The sequence below is a fragment of the Mchenga conophoros genome, linkage group LG3 (genome assembly GCF_057382185.1).
Source record: "Mchenga conophoros isolate Kocher_MC1m ecotype Shallow Benthic linkage group LG3, M_conophoros_male_GT1.1, whole genome shotgun sequence".
NCBI classification, from domain to species: domain Eukaryota; kingdom Metazoa; phylum Chordata; class Actinopteri; order Cichliformes; family Cichlidae; genus Mchenga; species Mchenga conophoros.
The window spans coordinates 543155-550059 of record NC_140528.1 but is presented as its reverse complement, the minus strand read 5'-3'; the positions used below and the strand labels follow the sequence as shown (position 1 = coordinate 550059).

General features: G+C 40.0%; 1 long non-coding RNA gene across 1 annotated transcript; it reads left to right on the top strand.

The window, feature by feature from the left end:
* Nucleotides 1-291: 291 nt before the first annotated feature.
* LOC146576918 (uncharacterized) lies at nucleotides 292-6628 on the top strand. The gene is made up of 3 exons (XR_014889128.1): nucleotides 292-439; nucleotides 2400-2505; nucleotides 6182-6628. It is a non-coding gene; the product is annotated as an uncharacterized LOC146576918 (long non-coding RNA).
* Nucleotides 6629-6905: the final 277 nt, after the last annotated feature.

The window sequence follows — 6905 nt, the reverse complement described above, 5'->3', positions numbered from 1 at the left end:
AATCATCAGTGTTTGAGCAGTTATGATATCAGGGACAATCTAGACATGTGTGACAATACTGAACATGTCACATGACACACCTCAAACATCATGTGATCCACTCTCAGTCTGCACTTTCAGTCATGACTTCATGAATTTATGATCAGTTTACTCCTGAAATATTCAAATGCTGCAGGGTGAAGAACAACAAAGTGCTGACACATGTTTGTGTTTCAAACAAGAAAACCAGCAGAAATAAATCATCTTTGGACAACATGACAGAGATTAGTGAGTTTCCAAGTTGCACTTGAATGCAGCACAGACAGATTCTGATGTTCGTGGTTGTAAACGTGTCCTCAAACGCCGCTCTGACTCTTTCCTTCCTGCTCAAAGTTCCTCTTTTCTGAACTTGGTGTTTGTGCCTGACGCTGATCGTCTCCGTGTGGAGCTCCGTGTGAAGGTAACGTTAGCAGTGTGTAATGTTTCCTGGCTAACATCAGCTGTGTGCAGCTCAGTTCCAGCACAAATCTGCCGCTCCATAGTTCACGGTAACGGACTCATGAGGTCGACCGTTAAACGCTCTCCCGCCATTTTGTCTGTGTGCGCGGATGTGTACGTTTTTGTTACCACTGTCATCTCATCAATAGCCTATTTGTAAAAGATCTCTGTTCATAGTTTAGTTGGATTTTAAAACTCTGTAGTTGGACAGTTTTATTTTGGACTGATGCTAAAATTCTTGCTGATTGTTTCTGTCGAGGTTTTGTACTTGACATCCGCCATTTTGGATGTGATAAGCTGTAGAGAGTGCGTCCAAAAAGAGAAACCAGAAAGAGAACCTGTTTTATTAATAACCTCTTGCAAATAGAAGAATATGAAAAAAACAACAACAAATAGGATAAAACCTTTAAATTACTTGAATTTTTAAAATCACCATCATCTGTTAACACAAATTTGATCATTTCAAATTTTTGTTTTCATTTTCTCTTCCCAGTTACTTCTTTCTCATTCTCTTCATTCTCCTTGTCACCTTACGTCTCACTCCTTAACTGAAGTTATAGTTCTAACATAAGAAGTCCCACCAACGTCCTTTATTTAATCTCTGTGTTGTCACAGTTATTATCATCAGATCAGACATGAGACCCAGACAACAACATAAGTTTACAAGCTAACATCATGTCAGCTAACATTAGACGATAGCATCATAAACTTTAAATTACTTTGCCTCTGATCAACAGTTTGATTACATTCTCACATCACAAGTTTATTTGCTAAGTGTGAGTCCGCCCACATTAGATCCACTTTTCAGCAGGTGGAATAATTTGTAGTATATAGGTAATACATCAACAATGCTGCCGTGGCTAAGTTAGGAATATTTATAATGTCATTTCCAAAACTTGCATATGATCTGCAATTTGTAGCAGATCTACTGACTGTCACAGAGCAGCTGGAGCAGTCTCGAATGCAGGTCAGTCCACTGCTGCCCCCTGTGGCCAAGTGCCATAGCTACTGCTGGATGAACTCGTGACACATCTGCACCTGTTTCTATGAACACATTGAGTCTGAGTGGCTGCACTTACACTGGTGCATTCAACATATTGAAAGATGGCAGCAATGTGGATTGTCAAGACTCAAACCAACCGTTGAGCAAAGACAGCAGCATCACTTGTTTCTGTTTGTTATACAGCCAGATTTACTCGTGACACACATGTGCAGCTGCTTTATCACCTATTCTGAATTTGTTTCAAGCACAATACATTTGTTACACATGTTGGGATATTGTGTTTGTTTTAAATGTTATATACCTGTGTGGTATGTGACTTGTGTTGCCATGACGCCAGGTCTCTCTTGGAAATGAGATTTTTAATCTCAATGAGATTTTTTTTTACCTGGATAAATAAAGGACTAATTTGTAACTTTCAGTGTTTTCCGGTCTTCCAAAAGAAAAAAAACCTTCAACTACATGACATGCAGTTGTGTATTTGTTTTCACCTTATCATACACTTGAAGTTTTACAAATCACCACTTCTTTAGTGAATATCATTTCAGTCTCAGACAATCTCGTTTCTCTTACAGAGGTTGAATGCACCTTCTGCGGATGGCGGTACCACACAGTGTGCGTGGACTTCCCCTGCACAGAAGGCAACTACAAATGCTGTGAATGCTAAATAAACAGAAACAAATGATCCCTGTTGTCTTTGCTTGATGATTGGTTTGAGTCTTGACAATCCACATTGCTGGCGTTGCATCTTTCAATGGCAGCAATGGCAGGTATCAGTGCTCAAACCTTTTGTGTTTGTTTCCAACAAGTTGCCCACCTCGGGAAACAAAAATGTGTTCTTTTACTTGTCAGATGAACATATGAGCCACTTTGACTCTTCAGTGCAGTGTGGAGCCTAACAAAGATCTGTTTTGTGTCCCAGCTGATCAGCAGGAGGAGGAGAGTCTGACGGAGCAGCAGAGGAACATTTTCAGCTACTTGGACTCAGCTCAGCCACTACAGAGGAAACAATGAGCTCAACACAGAAGGTGACAGACAGAGCAGGACCATATGACCAAAGATATTTATCACCATATACATTTGAACATTTGCCATAACGATGTAGCTGACGATAGAATTGACACCAGACAAAATACTTTACAGCTGCACAACTTTATTAAAAAGCCATCAATGTATTTTCACTGAAACAAGCAGCTGTTGTTTATGTGCATTAAAGTTATATAAAAATGTAACAGTGCAAATGCAAATTGCTCGCTGACAGTTTAACCAAAAGGCGTTTCCAGTGGAAACTGGCCGACACATCCTGAGCATAACCATGTATAATATCCACTAAACTTCAGAAGAGGTTATACAGTCGTGGCCAAAAGGTTTGAGAATTGCATAAATATTGGAACCTGGAGAAGTTGCTGCTTAAGTTTTTATAATAGCATTTTGCCTGCACTCCAGAATGTTATGAGGAGTGATCAGATGAACTGCATCGTCCTTCTTTGCCATGAAAACGAACTTAATCCCCAAAAAGCCTTACCACTGCATTTCATTGCTGTCATCAAAGGACCTGCTGAGACCATTTCAGTGATCGTCTTCTTAACTCAGGTGAGAATGTTGGCGAGCACGAGGCTGGAGATCATCATGGCTGTATCCCGATTCAGGTTCTGCAGCTTTAAAGTCCTCAAGGGCCGCGTACTCAAAGGCCGCTAAGGCCGAAGTGCGAGGCTCGTAGGCTCGTGAAATGGGACGTCTAGCCTCCGTCGCGCTGCCCAGGTTGCCTAGCAACCATGATACTAACAGCTGGAAACGTTTCATACAGCTTTGTTTGACAGAAATGAAGGAGAACATATTTAGTTCATTTGTTTCTACATGAGCTCTGTGTGATTTGATGAGTATCTGAGGCTGAGACCACAGGACTGTGAAACATGATTGTTGGGCTTCATTTCTGTGCTGAACAGTCGTTTAAGATTAGCTGTAAATAACAATTAGCTGATGTTGTTCATGAGACTAAAGTCATCTCACTGTGGTAATGTAAATATAATATGGCCAATATTATAGTTATTATATTAATCACTTCACTCACAGACAAGTATCTGTGACAGTGTGTATACAGATGTATCATATATAAGGGACAAATATTGTTCATTTAATATGTTGGTACTAAATGTGGCTCAATGCTTACATATATGTGTAAAAAGCAAATGTAGGAGCTGTGATAACTGTGTCTGATAGAATGAAGAGTAGACCGATATATGAAATATTCCTTTATTGGGTGAGAAAATCAGACCATGTCATAACTGCTTTAAGTCACACAGAATAGATATCAGAGCCTTAAACAGGCTGACTTCTGCTAAATGGGTCAAACTGGGCAGAAAGTCTACAAACACATAACATCCTTATAGAATATGATGTAACACTATAGATCAACTTAGCTCAGAATACATAAAGCATATAAACAGTTACAGCAATATGATGCAACAAACACAGCAGCTACTGATCCAAAATACTCAAAGCTTCATAGAACTGAAACCAACATTTATTTTTAGCTCCATCCTGCTGCTGATACATACTTTAGGTTTCTGAACATTACACTTGTTGCTGCCTTTCATAGTGTGTAACTTGAAGGCCCTGAGTACTCTGAGTACTTTCTCCCACACTGGAAACACTGGGATGATCACATTATTTGAACATTACCTAATAAGACTGATTCAGCACAGTTATGTTAAACTTTCCTAGCAGTCCTTCACAAACAGGGAACAGTCTGTCTATTCTCTCCATCTGTCAGCTGCTGCTGGCTCTTCCTCCTCCTCTTCCTCACACACTGTTGAGTTTGTCCTGGTGGATCATCAGGGCTGCAAAGCCTCACAGATGATGTGCAGCAGTGGCTCCCTCAGTCTGTCCTCACTCTGGACACTTGCAGTCGTCACACATGGAAATCAAATGTGTGATAAGCTGCAGGATTCAAACACAAGTGTAACTTATAAACACATGTTCATACTTTTATTCCACAATCAGAGAGAAAGAAACAGAGAGAGAGTGCAGGACAGACAGACAGGTGACAGTCTCAGGTGTACACACTGCTACACAACAGCACCAGAGAAGCAGGATTTAGTGTTTGTGTTATTACGAGTGTAAACAAGAAGAGTTCCAGATGGTGCAGTGGACACATGTGTGACTGCTGTGATTAAAGCATCTTTCTTTCAGCTTAACGAGTGAACCGTCAGCTCGTTCAAACACACGTTAAAGTGCGTTTGGCTCGACACCACCGAACAGAGGCAGCAATATAACACAGCTCACATTAACAGTGCAGTGAATCCTGCTTGTGCCGTGATGTTCAGGGCTGCAAACCGAGCAGCATCACTGACTTTCAGCTTGTTGTGTTTGTGGATATATGACTGACTTTAATTATCCACAAAATCATCACATTCTCTGTCAGATTAAGGTCGACTATTGAACGGCGTATATTTTAAAGGCTTTAAAACCAAGTTAACGCTGAAAGTACAAACATCACTAATGTCACATAACTCTGCCGACAAGGCATAGCTATGGCTATGAAATGCTCTTTGTGTATCACTTCTTCATTATGAAAGATGTCATTAATGCACTAGTAATGTCTCATCTGGAGTATTGTTCAATCATTTGGTCAGCAGCTAATAAGACAGATCTTAACAGACTTCAGTTAGTCCAGAATAAGGCGTCCAGATTAGTGTGAAGATGTTCATACTATACTAATATTGATAACATGCATAATAACCTTTCTTGGCTTCCTGTACAGGCTAAAATATTCTATGGCTTACTTGTAGTTCTAAAGAAAGCAATTCTGTTAAACACACCACATTTATTCTGCTCAGCTGCAGTATCCAGATGAAATACATCATCATATTACACAGTTTTCAACAAGCTGCAATTTAGTAAATGCTCGAGTTAAAAGTAACGTTTTGTAAAACTGTTACATTTAGAGCAACTTTTAAGTGGAATAAGTTGCCTTAAAAAAATTAGAGAATTATTCAAAACTTCAATGAACACTTAAAAGCCGATTTACAGAGCTTTTAGTTGTTGTAAATATTGTAAGACATGATTTGTTTTTGAAATTTGTGTAATGTGCCTCAATGTTATTGATATTATTATTATTATTATTATTATTATTATTGATTGCTTATATTTGAACAATTGTGAAACCTCACTGTGGATGTAAGAGTGAAATTATGTGGATATCTTGAATCCACTTTATTGTGTAATATTTTATGTGAGTATTTGACGGAAGACGAGCAACATCTGTTGTGGAAGCTAACGGGGTTCCTTTAGAATAAACAAACATAGGATTTATTATCACTGAATAATTCTGTATAAATCTATACAAATTATAGAAATATGTAATAGGAAACAACAAAATAATCTAAATTATAAAATAATGTGTGTGTGTGTGTGTGTGTGTGTGTGTGTGTGTGTGTGTGTGTGTGTGTGTGTGTGTGTGTGTGTGTACAATCAGGAGGGATGGGCATGATTTTAGTGTTTGAACAGTCATGAATTATCTTTAACAGCAGGTTGGATGTAATGTGTTAGAACTACCAGCAGGTGGGGATAAGAGACCTTTAAGGTGTTTGGTGCCACGCTCCACCTTCAGGTTTAAAACTAGTGTTAATGGAGTTTGAAGGTTGAGTTTGTTCCACGACTGCATTTCACTCACTGCCTCTGTTTGTATCTCTGTCACTGCAGGACCAACATGGAGCCAGAAGTCAGCGCTCTCAGGAGGCCGACAAACCTCACAGAAGAAAGGGAGAGAAAAAACACACCTGTGACGAGTGTGGGAAGGGTTTTACTCTGAGGGCTAAACTAAAACGGCATCAGGTCATCCACACTGGAGAGAGACCGTTCAGCTGTGACTTGTGTGGCAGAGCTTTTACTCACAGTAGCAACTTACAGAGGCATCTAGTTACCCACTCTGGAATTAAGGCATACAGCTGTGACGAGTGTGGGAAGGGTTTTACTGAGAAGGCTTCACTAAAACAGCATCAGGTCATCCACACTGGAGAGAGACCGTTCAGCTGTGACTTGTGTGGAAAGTCTTTTTCCTTAAAGGGTTACCTAAAAAAACACCAACTCATCCACAGTGGAGTTAAAGCGTACAGCTGTGATCAGTGTGGCAGAGCTTTTACTCACAGTAGCAACTTGCAGAGGCATCTAGTTACCCACTCTGGAATTAAGGCATACAGCTGTGACGAGTGTGGGAAGGGTTTTACTGTGAGGGCTAAACTAAAACAGCATCAGGTCATCCACACTGGAGAGAGACCGTTCAGCTGTGACTTGTGTGGAAAGTCTTTTTCCTTAAAGGGTTACCTAAAAAAACACCAACTCATCCACAGTGGAGTTAAAGCGTACAGCTGTGATCAGTGTGGCAGAGCTTTTACTCACAGTAGCCACTTACAGAGGCATCTAGTTA